The 19,007-nt window shown below is 49.6% G+C and overlaps 1 protein-coding gene across 1 annotated transcript in view; it reads right to left on the bottom strand.

Moving 5' to 3' along the window:
- MICAL2 (microtubule associated monooxygenase, calponin and LIM domain containing 2) overlaps positions 1-19,007 on the bottom strand; it is a 259,613-nt gene that overhangs the window by 210,772 nt on the left and 29,834 nt on the right. Inside the window, 1 exon segment of the mRNA XM_021083313.1 lies at positions 14,427-14,497. The gene's annotated coding sequence lies outside the window, so the exon portion shown is untranslated.

Genomic DNA, 19,007 nt, shown 5'->3' on the forward strand with positions numbered 1-19,007 from the left:
GGCCCACACCCATGGCATGTGGAAGTTCCCAGGCTAGAAGTCAAATCGGAGTTGCAACTGCTGGCCTGTGCCACAGACACAGCAACACCAGATCCAAGCCGGAGTCCACAACTAACACCGCAGCTCACGGCAACGCTAGGTCCTTAACGCACTGAGTGAGGTCAGGGATCGAACCAGCAACCTCATGGTTCCTAGTTGGATTCATTAACCACTGAACTACGATGGGAACTCCGACGACTATATTTTTCAAATAAATACAGAATTCATGCCTAACAAAAGTTTTTTTGTTATTTTCTTACGTGTGAATTTATCAACGTGAATTCAGTCTCAAAAATATGCACACAAAGGGTGGGGGAAAAATGTATACATGTAAGAACAACTTGATCCCCATGCTGTACAGCGGGAAAAAATAAATAAATAAATAAATAAATAAATGCACAAAGCCAACCACAGTTAGATCTCTATTGGCTCTTACAAAACGCCCCAATTCCTCCTTTCTTTCCAGGCTTATGTTCCCCACAGAAGAGTCTACCCTGGCAACCTCCACTTGTTCAGCTCCCATCTACCACAATCTTGTTCCCACTCCCACACAGAGCCCACCCGAGCATCACGCCCAAGGTCACGACCAACACTGTGGCTAAATCCTACCATCACTTATCAGACCTTATCTCGCTCATGGTCTCTCTCATTTTCAGTCTGGGCAGACACAGCTCTCTCTCTGAATGCCCCTGAGATTTCCCAAGGTTCTGATTCTCACCCTCTTTGGTTCTCAAGGACCTCAACACTCCCACAGTTCACCCAATATCCACATCCTCACTATCCCTCCGTTACGAAACTCACCACTGCATCCCAGGCCTGTATTCACCTGTCAACTTCACTCCCCCGACTGCCTTACAGACGCCTCACATGTGCTCAGTTTACCTTCCATCTGCACCTCCCTCGCATCTTCAACCTCGGCCAATGGCACATCTGTACCCAGACTCTCAGGCTGAACCTTTGGAATCACCTTCTCTGCCCCCTGCCCTCAACTTGAGGAACTAGCCAGTCACAAAGCACTGCCTTCTCTATAGCCTCAGCCACCACCTCCCATCCATCCTTTCTGCTCTGCCCAGAATTCTCAAAATCTCCCCATGAATACCTTTCCTGCTTGCTCCCTCCCATGCACCAGCCTGTCTCTCAAGCTGCTGCCAGAAAGATCTTTCCACCAGAAATGTGTACTTGGTCAGGTTCTGTTCCTGTTTCAAATCCTTCAGCAGTTCCCCGACCATCTTCAGGGCAAAATCCAAACATCTTAGCAGAGCAAGACAAAAATCACCTTCATGACTGCCCCATGCTTGCTCTCCGACCCCCTCACCACTTCCTCGACCTCTCGGACTGCAGCCATCTGCTGTTCCCAACTCTTCCAGGCCTCCCTCCCTGGGCCTTTATATAGGCTGGCCCCTCTGTCTAGAAAGAAGGCCCGTCTGGACTCTGTTCACTTGGTAAAAACTCAGTTGTCAGCTTTAGGGCCGAGACATAAAAAGTAGCAGAGCGTCAGGGGTCGCAGTGTGGACTCTGGAGTCGGGCTGACTTATTACAAACCAGACCCACCACTTACAAGGTGTGTGAGCCTGGATGCATCACCTAACCTCTTTGAACCTCAGTTTCCTCATCCATAAAATGGAGATAATAACAGTCCTAACCCCACTGGGTTACATGAAGATGAAACTCAGTGACGCCAGGCGAGGCAATATCCTTGGCTGCACTGATCTTTGAAGTCTTACCTCGGCCTCCCCACACCCCCTTTCCCAACCTCTACTCCACGGAGGTGCCCTTGATGGTTTGCACTATTACGTTGAACTACTTGCGGGTTCGCCTGCCTCACTGGACTGTGAGCTCTCTGATGCCAGAGGTTGCACATCCAGGGGTTGGCACCTGTGCCTCTGGCAACCACAGATGCTCAATAACTATGGCTTGTTGGTAAAATCCCATCAAGAGCCGCTACAAAATTTAGGCTGTGCAGTGGCTTGAAGTGTGACTACCCTTTGTCTGAACCACCAACAGAATTGCCACAGGAGCCTCTTAACTAATCTCCATGTTCCATCTTGCCCGCACCAACCCACCCTGTTCAGACAGCCTTCAGGGCTCCCCACATCCAACTGTATAAGTCCCAACTCCCCTATGTGCAGCCCCCATTTCCTTGTTAGGCTTAATTCCCAAAGGTATTAAGAGCTCTCCTATGGCTGCTTCAAACAGACTGGCCCATTTGGGGCTCCATGTCTCCTCTCTGCCTTCCTCCTTGAATCCCTGATCAAATCCTACACATCCTCTGAACAAAGTCAGGCCCCATAGTACTAAATTTTTTTTTTTTTTTTAGGGCCACACCTGTGGCTGAGGCATATGGAGGTTCCCAGACTAGGATTCAAATCAGAGCTATAGCTGCCAGCCACAGCCACAGACACAGCAACACAGGACCCGAGCCGCATCTGTGACCTACACCACAGCTCAGGACCACGCAAGATCCTTAACCCATTGAGAGAAGCCAAGGATCAAACCTGCATCCTCATGGTTCCCAGTCGGATTCATTAACCACTGAGCCAGGAAGGGAAACTCCAGGCCCCATAGTACTAAATGAAGACCTATATGCTGCCATCATGGTCTATTCAGGGAATCAACTTTACGTAACAATAAGAGGTAAGAGCTGTAGCAAGGTGGGTACCGAGATGTGTGGACCCAGAGATGGGAGATGGAGGGACTGACAACCTGGAGAGAAGCCCACAGAAGTTGCACCGGAGCTGGATCTTAAGGGATGAGCTGAGATTTACAGGCACAAAAACTGCCCATCCTGTACTGACTTTTCTTTCCCATGCATGCTTCTAACTCCCAGAGTATATGCCAGAGGAGACCAAACCTGGTTCTAAGCAGATTCTCCAGGAAGTATCCAAAGCTTCCCTAAATCCACTCCCATACAGACTCTCTGCAGCCAGAAGTCCAAGGGGAAAACTCTTTTTAACTCTTCAGGGAATTCTGTGGTCTAGACAGGTGAGGAAATCACTAACTACATTCAGTTCCATTAACTGAGAACCTGCCTTGAACCAGGCCTTGCTAGGCACCCTAGGGACCAGGGGAACAAGCTCTGCCTCCCAGCTTCTGAGAAATTACCATCTAGTGGGGAGACAGACAATTGTAACACAGGGGACATACTGGACACAGACCCGGCAATCTGGTACTTCATGTAGCCTAAAACCCAACACAGTTTCATGTATTAATCTTGCCTGGACAATTAATGCACAAACGTCCTAAGGAAAAGGCCAGTGTCTTCTTTTTTTTTTTTTTTTTTTTTTGTCTTTTTGCCTTTTTTTCTTGAGCCGCTCCCACAGCATATGGAGGGGTCTAATCAGAGCTGTAGTCACTGGCCTACACCAGAGCCACAGCAACGTGGGATCCCAGCCACATCGGCGAGCCACATCGCAGCTCACGGCAACATTGGATCCTTAACCCACTGAACAAGGGCAAGGACTGAACCCGCAACCTCATGGTTCCTAGTCGGATTTGTTAACCACTGTGCCACGACGGGAACTCCAAGGCCAGTGTCTTTTGTTTCTTTTCAATTTCCCAGGATATTCAGCTCAGTTCTAAGTACTCAGCTGGCATATTTAAGAGTCAAATAATCTAACTTTTGGTGTTGTGTCCCTTTATACTCATTACCCATTAACTAATTCTCTACTGGTTTTTATCTTTGTAATTGGGGTGCCAGTGTGGTGTCTGCTCCTAGCAGGTAATTAGCACATGTTTGTTGAATGAATGAATATTTACCAGTAAAAATTTATTTCAGGAGGAATGAAACGGCTTATATCATACCACCTTTAGAGGTCACTTAAAAGACTTCCAACATGTTTTATTTGAATTACAGACCTTTAATTTCAGGATTTCCTGATATGCAATTACACTTGCTTTGTCGTTTATATTGTCATTAATGTTATTAGTAATGTAAATAATACCTCGCTGGCTCTCAGCAGCTGGCCGACCTCTGTGCAGGTGTGCCTGGGGCAGGGGAAGGGGAGATGCTTGCCTGTTTCTTCCATTGAGGTGTCCACCCAGCAGGCCATTCAGCTGGCCACGCCCGTTACCCCAGTCTCCACGCAAGAGCTTGTAAAGTGCATTCGGCCTTTATGAGCAGGTGTGTGCACCCGTATGGGCAGGTGAGCTCTGCCTGAGTCAGAAAAGCCGACTGGGTTGTTCAAAACCTACCGACATGTCAACACGCTTGGGAAGACAGGATCTGTGATTTAAAGATGAAAAACCCTGTACTGCAGAGAAGCAGGCTGACAAAACAAGAACACCCAGCGGGAGGCTCCTGGGTGACTTGAACATGTATGGGATTCTCAGCCAGGTAGGGTGGGCTGGGCAAGCTGGGGGAGCCAGCAGGATGGGTTCTACCCAGCTCTCGCTGGGACCAGCAATCCCGTGCTTTGTTGCTGTTACTGTTCTTTGTTTGTGTGATATGCTTTTTTTTTGCTTTTTAGGGCCACACCCATGGCATATAGAGGTTCCCAAGCTAGGGATCCAATCAGAGCTGAAGCCACCGGCCTACACCACAGCCATACCAATGAAGGATCCGAGCTGTGTCTGCGACGTACACCACAGCTCATGGCAACGCAAGATCCTTAACCCACTGAGTGAGGCCAGGGATAGAACCCACAACCTCATGGTTCCTAGGGGCATTTGTTTCCGCTGCACCATGACAGGAACTCCAATGTGCTTATTTTAAGCCCTAAAAAGAGGACTCATAGTCTTGAGTGGGGGATCTCTGGATGTGGATCAAAGTTCTTCTGACCCTCCCTCCAGGCCCAGCCCAGGACACAGGAGATCTATGATTCCCTTTGCACCCAGAACGGAAGAGATCTTTCTGGGAGTACGTGCTGGATCGTGGACAGTACTCAGGCAACTCAGCCTGAGCGCTGTTCACTCCTTTTTGCTTCCGCTGGAAAATGGGAGGGTTTACTTGTTGGTAATTTATTCCTTCCTATATTCATCCCACAGACACCGATCACCTGGTGTCAGGAAATGTGCTAAATGAACACAGCTTAACGGTTCTCAGATGCAGCCTCTGAGGAGTGAGCCGGCCAGCAATAGACAGGGTGCTGCACCAGGACCCACCCAAGGGGCTCTGGACCCATGTCATGTGCAGTTGCCAGGGGGTGTTCAGACGTCTGAGCAGAAGGGAGACAGTTCGGGCCACTTCCTTATTATGCAGAGGAACTGAAGTCTCCTATAAACTATCCTTGCAAAAGCTCTATAAAACCACTCACGGTTTTAGGCAGTAAATACAGAAAGGCGTCTCTGATAAGACAGGGCAGAACCAGTCCCTAAAATACACTCAACTGCTGAACCCACTTCTGAGGAGATGATTAGCTTGACAGGTTGTGCTTGACTGTTGGTAATGGCCATGAGGCCGATGCTGAGGGCGACGTGGGCCTGGGAGATAGGGTGGCAGAGCTCTGAGAAGGACACCCAGCTTTATAGGGGACACGCAAAGGCCAGGCGCTCCTGCGAGCTCAGAAATGCTGAGATAAGCTCCCCAGGACCAGTGACTGCCTTGATCAGTCCCCGCTCAGTGTGTCACAATGCCCCTCACTGACCCACACCCCAACAGACAGCAGCCCCAGAGAGGGCTATATAAGGTGTGACCAGGCTGCCGAATTTTCTGTGGAGATTAGGTGACCATCTCCTGCCATCCCAACGTAATAAATTTGGGTTCGCTAAAAGAAGATGCTACACTCTCCTCTTGGTCTTTGGACTTAAGTTCTAAAAACACACTTACAGAGTCCCCGTCGTGGCTCAGCGGAAACAAATCTGACTAGTATCCATGAGGATGTAGGTTCGATCCCTGGCCTCCCTCAGTGGGTCAAGGATTTGGCATTATCGTGAGCTATGGTGTGGGTCATAGATGCAACTCGGATCCTGCATTGCTGTGGCTGTGGTGTAGGCTGGCAGCTGTAGCTCTGACTCGACCCCTAGCCTGGGAACCTCCATATGCCGCAGGTGTGGCCCTAAAAAGACCAAAGGCAAAAATAAAAAAATAACAAAAAAATTTTAAAATAAAAAATAAACTTTAAAAAATGTACTAAAATAAGCAATAGCAGTCCCAGAAAGGACTTTCTCTTTCCTTATAAAGAAACGAAACCCAGGGGGCCTCAAAAGATGGACTGTGACATGAGACCAAGAAGCCTTGGCTTCAGGATCACTCTCTTCAGGTTTTTTTAACACCTCTCCCCTCCACGAAGAGTACGTCGGGTTCAAAGGTCCATTTCCAGAGTGGATTTCCTGGGGTGGGTCTGGGCAAGGAGTTCACGAGAAAAGACAGAGGCAAGCGTTCTTGGAGGGCTCTGTCTCTTCCCCACTACCCTTCCCATTCCAAAGAGTTGGGATTTTTAAAAGATTCTGGCTCACCCTCGTGGCAAGTGATCCATTTCCTGGACACTTTTGCCCTATAAATATTGTCCTGAAAAAAAGCGATATGTTTTTGGAGTTCCCATCATGGCTCAGTGGAAAAAAATCTGACTAGGAATCATGAGACTGCAGGTTCAATCCCTGGCCTCGCTCAGTGGGTTAAGGATCCAGCGTTGCCGTGGCTATGGTATATAGGCCAGCAACTGTTGCTCCGTCTGATTTGACCGCTAGCCTGGGAACCTCCATATGTTGCAGGTGCAGCCCTAAAACGACAAAAGACAAAAAAATAAAAGCTATATGTTTTCGTTGCTCTTTAAGCAGGCTTCTCACCCCACACCCCCAGCTCCTACAAATTATTGTGTGGCTTTGTCTGGAATGCAAAACAGTCCCTGGAGAGACGGTCTGTACATGAACTCACAAGGGTGTTTGCTATCAGCTTATTTGGCAAGAGGAATCTGAGACATTTTAAATATGAACTGTCAGTGTGGCCCGTCCCACCGCAATGCTTCAGCCCCATTGATAAACACCTCCACTGGTGCATGAGACACCAAATGTAGAAAATGGACACAAACTGTCTGAACACGAGCCCCACGCCCATCTCTAAGGGAAAGGTACTTAAGATGCCTGGAGAATTCATATCTGGAGAATCTTTGCTAGTCCAGACTGATGTTTCTTTCAATGCCTATCACATAATCAGCAAGCGTTTTACAAAGCCCTTAACGGTCTGGTTCCAAAGCCCTCCTCCTCCCCCAGCTTATCTCCCAACTGAAAGTTCCACTCTTTCTACGTCAGCAGAGAAAATAAACCCATGACTCCTCCTCACTTCCAAGTACTGAATCAAGCTTTCATAGCTCCACACCGTTAACCTGGAAAACTCTCTGCCTCCTTCTCTATGGGGCAATCTCCTATTCATCCCTCAATACCCCAATCCCAGAGTACATGCTGGCTGCCATGTTCCCTATGTGGCGGTCTCTTCTCAGTGCTTTCACAGCACTTGGTGTGTGACTCCGTATGACAATGCTTAGTATGGTGGCTGTGACTCTGTATACATCTGTCCTGCCACCAGTCAGGCCATGAGTTCCTGGGAATAAAAGGACCAGGTTTTACTCACCTTTGCATCCCCGCAGCCAAGCCCAGAGCTCAGTCTTCAGAAGTCCCATTAGAAGTGCTTGATGTCTCAGAGTTCCCACTGTGTGGCTCAGTGGTAACAAACTTTACTAGCATCCATGAGGCTGTGGGTTCAATCCCTGGCCTCTCTTAGTGGGTTAAGGATCTGGCACTAACGTGAGCTGTAGTGTAGGTCACAGACTCGGGTCGGATCCTGCATTGCTGTGGCTGTGGTGTAAGCCCACAGCTGCAGCTCCAGTTCAACCCCCTCGCCTGGGAACTTCCATATGCCTCACGTGTAGTGGCCATAAAAAAAAAGAAAGAAAGAAAAGAAAAAGAAAAAAAGAAATGCTTGATGCCTCAATCAGGGCCCAGCCTACTTGGCCCCAGCTTCCCTTCTCTGAGCAAAGAGAGGCCATGTGAAATGCAGAGCAAGAAAAGGCTTTGAGATCAGACCCCCTACACCTGAGCCCCGGCCCTTGTGGGACATGGGCAAGTTATTTAACCTGAATCTCCCTGTTTTCTCCTCAAAACAATAAATAGCCATGCCCACTTCTAACGGGGCCGTGATGAGGATAAACAGGTAAAATATAGAAACCCAGAGCCTGCTCAGTGGAAAGAGCTCATGATACATCTCCCCGAGCTCAGCAGGAAATGCTGAGCCAAATGGAGTCCTCTAGAAAAAAGTGAATGACTTATGTTCTGGTTCATGTGCCCCAACACAGTGCAGGCTGCACTTGATCCATGCCCTTAGCTCAGAGAGTCTCAGAATGAGGCGTGCTTAGCAACAAAACTGATTTCTATTTGAATGATATGCCCATCAGAGTCTACTCTTGCTGAGGCTGGGCCATCAGATCCTTCATTTCCTGTCTTGCATTAATCTTTCACCCCAAACCACACCATAAAACATGCTGACTCAACAGTGCTAAGTCCCTAAGTACAAGTCCAAGAGCCCACCCATGAAAGCAGTTTCACCCTCCCCATGCTGCCACACCCAGGTTTTATTAGGCCTCAATAAACAAGGAGGTGGGAGCAGTGGGGCCCTGCAAACACCTTAGACAATCAAGCTCAGGGTCAAGGAGAGAAGCAGAAAGTGCAGTGGCTGAACCTACAAGAGGAGGCAACATGGTGCCGGAGAAAGAATCACTTTGTATCATATTTATGATTCCAACACTGAGAATCAGGAGACTTGACTTTCATCTCGCTGCTACCACAAGCTTGCTTTAAGCATTGGATGAGCCTCCGTTTCTCGAGCCATAAAATCAGAGGAATCGATCAGATGACCTGTAGTTTCTTGCCAGCGTTCATGCCCAGAGATCATCCATCTTAGACACAGATGCACCATCCTTAACCCTTACCCTCTGGGTGTTATTCGACTGTCTGAGACATCGCCATCAACACCACGACTTTTACTGCTCCAGAGTGGCGGGTCACCCCTGACCACAGAGCCTGGCCAGGGAAGAAGATACATTTGGGGCCGTATTTTTAAGAACATATTTACTCCTCATGGGTCAAACAACTGGACAGAGTCCAGATACCCCTCAGGGCATTGAGACCTTGGATATTCCAACAACCCCTAATCATCTGGGCTGGCTTCTTTCTTCTCTTGGATTTTTCCCCCTACTCCACCCCCTCCAACCTGTACACCCCTCAGTCCCCAACACACTTTCCAAACATTAGACTTTTTGGAGGAGTTCCATCATGGCGCAACGGAAATGAATCCGACTAGGAACCATGAGGTTGGGGGTTTGATCCCTGGCCTTGCTCAGGGGGTTGAGGATACGGAGTTGCCATGAGCTATGATGTAGGTTGCAGATGCGGCTCGGATCAGGCCAGCAGCCATAGCTCCGATTAGACCCCTAGCCTGGGAACCTCCATATGCTGTGGGTGCAGCCCTAAAAACAAACAAACAAACAAAAATTACTTTTTTTTTCCCCCAGGCTGTTTGGCAGGAAACTAGGGCAGCAATAGGCAGTTCTTATCTGTGCTCCAGCATATCTCAGGGTAGGGCAGGGGAGAGGTAGCAGAGCTTCAAAGTCCAGGGGAAAAAGGCCTACAGAAGCAAGCAGAGGCGGTGGCAACCTGGAGAAGACTGCCGATCATGAGGACAGGGAGAGTGGGCACAGAGAACCACTGGCGTCTAGGAGGCTCCTTTAAGATGTCACAACCCTCTGTGCCTCCCCTACTTTTTTTTTTTTTTTTTTGTCTTTTTTTTTTAAGGCTGCACCTGCAGCATATGAAGGTTCCCAGGCTAGGGGTTGAACTGGAGCTGTAGCTGCCAGCCTACGCCACAGCCACACCAGATCTGAGCTGTATCTGCAACCTACACCAGAGCTTATGGCAATGCCGGATCCTCAACCCACTGAGCGAGGCCAGGGATCGAACCTGTGTCCTCATGGATACTAGTCAGATTCATTTCCGTTGAGCCACGACAGGAGCTCCCTGTCCCTTACTTTCTTAATAAGAGATCTGAGGGCAGGTGAAGTTCTGCAACTGGCCCACAGCCATGCAGCTAAGCTGTGAACAACCGGCACCAGACCGTGGATCTCTTGGCCTCAGCCCACTCTGTTTTCCACTCTACTCTGCTGACCTCGAGATCTAATTAGGTTGCTCTAATGAGGCCAGCTGGATCCCCTGCAGACTCTAAGCAACACGACCCAAGGGTCACTCAGGGAAAGAGGAGGCCCAGCAGATATTTTGATAACTGCCTCCCCTCTCCCTTCCCTGCCTGTGCCATACATACCCTCCCAATCTGACCGGGTCTGCTGTGACTTCTCCAGCCCTCACCATGAAATCTTGAGGAGTTCAGAGCCTGAGTGAGAAGGGAGGAGTGGGCCTTCCCATCCCTACAGGACCCTAACTATCTAAGAAAACCCTCAATGATCCCTCTCCCTCTATCTAGGGGAGGTTAGTGGGGAAGAGTGACAGGAGGAAATCAAATGAAGCCTCCAGAAGTCTGGCCTGATTAGGCCAAGAGTATTCACCATGAGCAATTAGATGGGTCATCTGAAGGTTTATGGTGACAAACAATAGGATCTGCCTCTGCCAGGGACCTTTCAAGATCAGAGTTGGTCAGATCATCTCAGCATCAGGAGGAGGAAGCTCCGAGTGAAAGGCTCAAGGAATGAATTATTTAGTGCACATGACCCAGTTCCCGGAGGTGAGGCTGAGTGAGAAGAGAACTCACCCATTCCTTATCGTGGCAAGAAATTCAAATACTTCACAGGGTAGTATTTCCTCTGCTGCCAAAGAAGCTCACTTATGGTTAAAAGTGACCCCAAAAAAAAGGAGGGAGAGGGAAACAGCCAAAGTTCACTTATTCAACAAATATTTGAGTTCCTCTTATGACCTTGGGCCCTCCAGACATTTGCATATGGTTGGAGCTTCATAGAGTAGAAAGATGAGGGAATTTATAAACAGGAGGCCTGGTCTGAGGCCCAGCTTAGCATGTAGGCAGCTACGTTACCCCTGGGCAGGTTACAGCCTAAGTCAGATTTCTCATCTGTGAAATGGGAGTAAATCCACCTGCCTAATTGTGAAGGTAAAACTATCTTGATGAAATGAAGAGTATAACTCCTCATTATATCATAAATCTAAAACTCTTCATTTATATCATAAACCTAAGGTGTAAAAAATAATGAGATAACACTGCACACTTCCCCTGCAGAAGTTTATAACCTGGTGTTGGTTTGGAAAATAACCCCAGGTAGCTATCTGGCACAACATCATTCTCTGTAATTTGGGCAAAGTGTATGTTTCAACCTGCCAGGGGAGATGGAGCCTGCAGTCAGTCCCAGGCTCCCAGTCTGCATGTCCAGGAAGTTGCAAGAAGGGGCAGGGCAAAGCTGGAAAGAGCAGGACCTACCTGGCCCTGATCAAGCCTGGACCGAATGAATGTTTCAGGAGAGCCCTGAGAGTGAGAGGAGGCGGGGGAAGACCAACTGCAAGTGAGGTCAATCAGAAACAAAACAAAAACTCATCTGAGCACAAGAGAAGTCAGCTGGCCAGACATGCACACACTCCCCCAACCCCGCCCATACACATTTCAGACAATGATGGAATGAATTCTTTGTCCATTGTCCCACCCTCCTCTGTGGACACACTCTACTTTCTGTGTTTCACCAGGAGATGGGAGGGATTCTTAAGCCATGGGCAGGCTGGCTGATCAGAACATCTTTGCTCAAACACTAGGAACCAGAGCTACTGGAATAACTTTCCTCCAGTCCAACCAACCCTCCGGATGTTGCTGCTCAGGATCTCAACATGGACTCCTCAACCCTGTGGATCCTCAGTACCCACAGGGCCAGCCTCTGAATCCCCAGCCAGGCCTGCCAGCTGCCCCTCTGTTGGGACTCCACCTTGCCCCAGCCTCTTAGGTTGGGCCCTGAGGCTCTCCCCTCCCCTTCCCCTCCTTCCTCCCTCCCCTGGACTCTGCTCCACCTCACATCACCCAGCCTCCAGGGAAGCTCTGGGCAGTTTTATTCCCTCTACCTTCCCTCTAACTCAGGGCATTCCATAAGTTCTTCACTCGCCTTCAAATGCAAGTTAATGGTCCTCTGATGGATGTATACAGAAGGGAGGCAGAGGGGAGTTCTTGCTGTAGTGCAGTGGAAACGAATTGGGCTAGTATACATGAGGATGTGGGTTCAATCCCTGGCCTTGCTCAGTGTGTAGGGATCAGGTGTTGCCATGAGCTGTGGTTAGGTTACAGATGTGGCTTAGATCCTGCGTTGCTGTGGCTGTGGTGTGGTGTAAGCTGGCCGCTGTAGCTCAGATTCAACCCCTAGCCTGGGAAATTCCATATGCCGCAGGTATGGCCCTAAAAAGCAAGAAAGGAAGAAAGGGAGGAAGGGATGGAGCCAGGCAGAAGAGGAGGGAGGGGACATGGGAAGAAAACTAGCCTGGAAATTTAGGGCCTGCCTTCCATTTCTCCATTGAACAGCAGTTGGTTATGTAACCTTGAGAACGTATCCTCAGGCCAGGCCTCAGTTTCCCTATCAGATAATGAGGAGTTTGCGCTAAATAACCTCTTGGGTTCTCTCTAAATATAAAATTTGGTTATAGAAACTACACCAGCCTGGTTCACAGGACATGCGGGTGCTGCACTGACTGATTTTTTCTTTCTTCCTTTCTCTCTTTGTTTCTTTCTCTTTTTTTCTTTCTTTTTTCTCCCTTTCTTTCTTTCTTTTTATTAAAGTATAGCTGATTTACAATGTTCCTTCAATTTCTGTTATAGAGCAAAGTGACCCAGCCATCCATATGCACCCATTTTTTTTTTATTTTATTTTCCATCGGGTTGTTACCCAAGAGACTAGATAGAGTTCCCTGTGCTGTACAGCAAGACCCCACCACCCATCTGTTCTAAATGTAACAGTCTGCATCTACCAACCCCAAACTTACCATCAGCCTCCTGGGCCTGGACTTTAACAGCCTATAGCCTGACTGCTCAGACCTCAGCCTCTGTCTATAAAATAAATGAACATCCAAAACACCACTGTTATATTTGTAACAGATGGGCAATGGGATCCTACTGTACAGCACAGGGAAATGTGTGTGATTGAGTCACTTTGCTGTGCAACAGAACTTAACAAAACATTGTAAATCAACTACACTTTAGTACGAATAAAAAAACCTTTTTTTAATTAAAAAATAAAATAAGGTAAATGAGCATTATCTGACTGCCCCTCCCAAGGTATGAGGCCCCCAGGAGACAGAAGATAGGGCTTCATGAGCCACAAAGCCCCGAAGAAACCTCAGGGCCTGAACTCCATGAGTCAACAAACACTGTCACTCTCTGCCCTGTGCCCAGCCTTGTGCTGAGGGGATGGCGCTGCCCTGCTCAGATGGAAAGGCTGGAGGACGGGTCCTTGCCTTCAAAGCTCCCACAGCTGGTGGGGGAGACGGATGAGTGAAGAAAGGTCAGCTCAGCCAGCGACATACCTGAGGTCTGAACAAAGCACTACAGTTGCTGAGAGGGGGAGGAGGAGGCTCTATCTTTGCTGGGAGCACAAGAGACGCTTCTCAGAGGGGACAGCATGGCCCGCATGCAGAGACCTGCTCTAAGACTTGTGGGACTGGAGCCAGGCAGAGAGGAGAGGCAGACAATGAGTCTGGACAGTGGCTGGAGGAGGCCTTGATGCCAACGGAAGGGTGATGGGCAAATGTGTCTTTGAGGAAGGGCTCCGGCAGGATGAAAGAGGACAGAGCAGGGCACAGAGCAGAGCCAGGAGCAGTGGGAAGGCTCTTACAGAATTCATGAGGGTGACGATGCCAAACAAGTCCTTACTGATCTTAAGCTACACCGAGCCTTCCAGACCCTAAGCCTCCACAGACCTACTGAATCTGCAGAAAGATGTGAACAGGTTTGGTCCCCTTAGAATGGAACCCAGGCAGAGGAAGATGCTGCGATCACATTTGCAACTCTCGGACAAATGGTCTGCCATGCTCTGAAGTCACTCCCTGTAGAAGCTGCCTGGCCAGATTCTTATCTTAGCACAGACCTGGGCTCGCAGGAGACGGAGACAGCATCAGAGCTGGGACTGCAGTCAGGACAGCGGAGCTGCTGGTCTTACTTAGGGGAAGAGGGGCAGACACTCCATCCACCCAAAGACCACCGAGGCACAGATAGGTCTTTCATGTCCCCAAACACATCTCAGTCTTAAGCCCTGCCACCCTCCCTTCTCTGATGGTGCGGGAGGGCTGTGCAGCCTCGGAGGTTGCAGGCAAAGATAGAGGGCCTTCACCAGCCAGTGTTTCTTCATATTGGGCCACATTCACTTGGGCTTGAATGAAGAACGCAAGCACCCCTACCTTTTCCAAAGCCTGAAGCTGGCCCCCCAAGGGTGATTCAATGGCAGAAAAGAGATCCACCACTGTGACTTACTCACTTGATTCTTAGGCATCACGATGACTAAAGTCAGCTCCTCCCAGGACGAGCCATGCACAGGCTGCCATGTTCCTTTAAAAATAAGAGCCCAACAATGAATGTCAAGTATATTATGTTACATTATAGCCTCCGATCTCCCTCTCCACCCCTGCCACCCCAAGAGGTCCCACATGCTGTGCACTTTGTCCCCTGGTAACACTTTATCCAACAAGAGGAAATGGACAGAGAATGTCTCTCTGTGCTGCAAGTTTTTCATGTGATGAAAGAAACTATGAGATAGTTAAACACATTCTATTGTCTGCCACTGTCTGGATACCCTAAGACTTGTCACACCTCTGCACATAGGCTTGCAGAGAAAGTAAGATGGAGCTAGAAAAGAATGCTTTATTAGTTGCTTCAGCAGAAATAGAAAATGTTTTGGACATGGGGGAAGTAAAGCAAGCTGGGGTAAAAACTTGCTAACAGGTAACCCATGTAAAATGTGCCTTATTTCCTAAGGTGGGGAAGGCCCAAAACACTGAATAAACTAGGAAAGCATAAGTGTAGACCCTCTGATCTTAGCTGAGCTTCCTAAACAAATTATGATTTTGGCTTCCAATGACCACTCAAGTGGTTCAGTTACATCCTACTTCTGCAGAAAATGCTCCCACACCTGTTTGGAAAATGGAGGCTCAAGTTACAAAGCACTTCTAAGGATTTTTTTTTTTTTTTTTTTTGCTTTTTATGGCCACACCCACGGCATATGGAGGTTCCCAGGCTAGGGGTTTAATCGAAGCTACAGATGCAAGCCCACACCACAGCCACAGCAATGCGGGATCCAGGCTGCGTCTGCAACCTACAAGGCAGGTCACGGCAACACTAGATCCTTAACCCACTGAGCGAGGCCAGGGATTGAACCGGCAACCTCATGGTTCCTAGCCAGATTCGTTTCCACCGCACCACGATGGAAACTCCCCATTTCTAAGAGTTTAATTTCACAATTCCAAGTTTCTGAGAGGTGGCCTCAAAAGGACAAAAATTAACGCAGGTGTAAAATTTGAGATCAAAAGGAGGCAATCCCCATTCTGTGGACATAGGCGTACTTAGCTCAGTGAGGCGGTAGGTTTACTTGCCCATGGAGACACATGCACATTAGCTCTTGTACACAAAGGAAGAGCCACGTTTAGAGCCTGGGAGGTGGGACTCGCTGTTCAGAATCCTCAGACTATTAATGAGAGAAAAGCTCCTCTTTACTGAGCACCAGCCATGCGTGGAAGGAGCACTGTTAGAAACCGGACATGCTTTGTCTCAGTGGCTCCTCACAGTGAGGAACAGGCTTGGAGAGCAGAAGACGCTTGTCAGGGTCCCGGGGCATGGCGGGATTCAAACCCGGGCCTGGCTGACCTGGCATTCATGGTCCTTCCCACCACGCTGAGGTGAGAGGTGTCCCAGCACGGCTGTGATGGCTCGCACACCCCACCAGCAGCCACCTGGGCAGAAGCTGAAATCACCCCCATCAGTCATCCTCATTATCAAGCCACACCTCTCCAGCCCCTGGCAGCTGACAAACAGGATGGCCTGCCTCGGCTGCATTCTATCAGCCTGAGCTGTAGGCTGGGTCTCTGCTGCTGTCTTGAATTCTGTCTCTCAGAATTCAGAGAGGCAGGAGGCTTCCACTCACCCACACCCCTGCTTCTCAAGGGAGGCTGCTGGGGGCAGTGGGCAGAGGAGATGGACACCCTAGTAGAGAATTCCCCTATCGATCTAACCAGGTTTAAGAACCGGGGACCTCCCCCCATTCCCCAGATGTCAGGAACAGAAGCCCCTCTACCCACCCTGGGACATTGCCGAGACCAACAGCAGGAAACAGAGATTCTCTGAGGTTCTGTGCGGGCTGCCTGCATGGCTGGATGGAGGCGGGCATTTGGGGATCGGTCCAAGAGGGCTGACCACTGGGCAGACTCCCACACAGGCCCAGACACACCCTGTGATCCAGCCACTCCAAGGGCCAACTTGTACCCTCTCTCTGACCAACAGCCAAACACACTTGAAGCCCCCCTTAACTCCCCTAAGCCAGAAGCATCTAAGGCCCAGCACCTGCCCTCCCCTTGAGGGGCCTCAGTTTCCTCATCTGCAAAATGAGGAGCCTAACTGGTGAATTCCTCGCCAAGGACCCTTTCTAGCTGCTCCTGTCCCCGGGCCCTGACTTTTAGGGACACCTACGAAGCCACATGCACGCATTACCACAGCTGCTTGGCAGGTGCTGTCTTGGGTAATCCTCCCAGCAACCCGGTGAGGCAGCCTGGACAGCCATGTCACAGAGGGCGAAACTGGGGCATGGCCCAGCCAGGTGACCATTCCACTGACCAGGGAAGCCTGAGGCTCAAGGTGGAACTGGCCCGAGTCCAGGCCCAGGCTCGTTCCCTGACACGTTTCGCTTTGTAATCAGGCAGAATGAGGAAACACCGGCTCCTCTAAGATTTGCCTTCAGGCAAAGAAGTGTGAGGTCTCCAGGCCTCCAGAGGACAGACAGGAAGTGTTTCCTGTGAGGTTCAGTGGCCTCGTGGATCCCAAGGGACCTGGGGGACCTTCCCCTCTGCTGTGCTCCAAACCTACCTCCATAGAGTCTTCACTGAGGGACCCCAAGCACTTGGAACCGAGCCTGGCACCCACTAGGGCCTCCATTGGTATTTGCCGAATGGAGGAAGGAAGACAGCCAGAGCCTGGGTGCACTGCGGGCTTGTTCAAGAACCCTTCAGTGCGAGTTAGTGTGAGACACACCCAAACTGGCTCAGAACCACAAGGCTGGCCCCTCAGCAGTATGCGCCCGGCAGAGGTCTCCATGCCTCTGCCCCCGGGACAGAGGTCGGAGTCTCAGATGCTGAACCAGGACTGCTCTTCATCCCAATCGCCTTCGAGCATCCCATGGAGCATCTGATGGAGCAAGAGGAATGTCCAAATACAAAGGCTCCCCAGCAAAGTGGTCACGAGCTCGGGCCCAGGAATCAGGCAACCCCGGGTTCCTCTCCTGGCTCTGTCACTTTAAACTGGTCGGGTGGCCCCAGGCAAGTCACACCATCTCTGTGAGCCTCTCAGTTTCTTATCTAAAAACGGGGATAATATTAGTGCCTACCCCACAGGGCTGTTCTGAAGATGAAATAATGCTGGAAGGGACACAGCCCGGGGTTGAGCTGAGAGGCAGCGCTTGGAGACGGCATCAGTGTATCATCTGCATCAGCGTGGGTGGTGCAGAGCACATCTGCAGGCCTCTGCTTGGGTTCAATCCCAGCTCTCTACTAGCGAGCTATATGACCTGGGTCAAACTGCTTACACTCTCTGTGCCTCAGCTTCCTGGTGTATAAAACAGGATTGACGGGGAAGATTAAAGAGCTCAGGAGTTCTTGTTGGGGTATAGCAGTAATGAATCCAACTAGTATCTGTGAGGTTGCAGGTTCCATCCCTGGCCTCCCTCAGTGGGTTAAGGATCTGGCATTGACCTGAGCTGTGATGTAAGGTCATAGATGCAGCTCAGATCTGGCATGGCTGTGGCTGTGGTATAGGCTGGCAGCAACAGCTCCAATTAGACCCCTAGCCTGGGAACCTCCATATGCCATGGGCGCGGCTCTAAAAAGCAAAAAAAAAAAAAAGAGTTTATAATAGTTCCTGGCTCAAAGTTAGCACTCAATAAAAGTGAGTTCATCTCCTGCTTAATTATTAATATTACTAGCATCCTTCTCCCTTTGTTCCAATAACAGACTCCACCGCATCCTTTATTCACCAGCCAAAAAGGTAGGCATGAGACTCAAGATGGGTTCATTAGTGTATCTTTCCTTCTTGGCCATTCTTGGGTACAAAGGGTATGCATGTGCTCCAAGCTGGGCCAAGTTCCATTCTGAAAACTCCTGGGGAAGACCTGGTCCTCTTGGGTCAGGTACAAGGCTGTGTGGGGTCAGCTGAGAGCAGCCTGCAGCCATGGACCAAGTAGGGGATGCTGGTCCAGGGACTGGAGGTCACCTGTTCTCTTTCTGGGGCTGGATTCTGCAGTGCCTCCTTTGACTCTCTGTACCTACTCTGGAACCCAAAAAAGATATCCCACTTTCGCTTATCATTCAAGTTGGGTTCCTGTCACTTGAAACTCAGAGTCCTGGCTAACAGCAGCACCGGCTGCTTTATCATCACTAAATCCTGCTCAGGGAAGAAAAAACCAACTGCACACTCTGAGTGAGGCCCAAAGAGCCAGGGGAAAGCAGATACAGGCAACAAGGCATCTCAATAAACTGAGGCGAGCCGAGTCACTCATAGCCCTTGGACCAATGCCCTTCCTGGGAGAGGAAGATGCTAGAGAAGGGGAATAGCCCAGTCCTATGGGCCCAGGCTGGAAATCCAGCCTCAGACGTGGGTCCCCCTTGCTATGAGCATTAGGAAAAGAGAAGAGAAAGGAGAGAGCTAATTTCCACTGGCTTCGCAGGGGTGCAGGAAAACATCTGGGCAGCTACTTGAAACAACTCTTTTTAGAGGGTGGATATGGAAGAGAAATGAGCTTACCTGAGCCCTCAAATGACTCTTTTCACTGGTACAGTCACATCTAACCTTCAGCACAGCC

The sequence above is a fragment of the Sus scrofa genome, chromosome 2 (assembly GCF_000003025.6).
Source record: "Sus scrofa isolate TJ Tabasco breed Duroc chromosome 2, Sscrofa11.1, whole genome shotgun sequence".
Classification (NCBI taxonomy): domain Eukaryota; kingdom Metazoa; phylum Chordata; class Mammalia; order Artiodactyla; family Suidae; genus Sus; species Sus scrofa.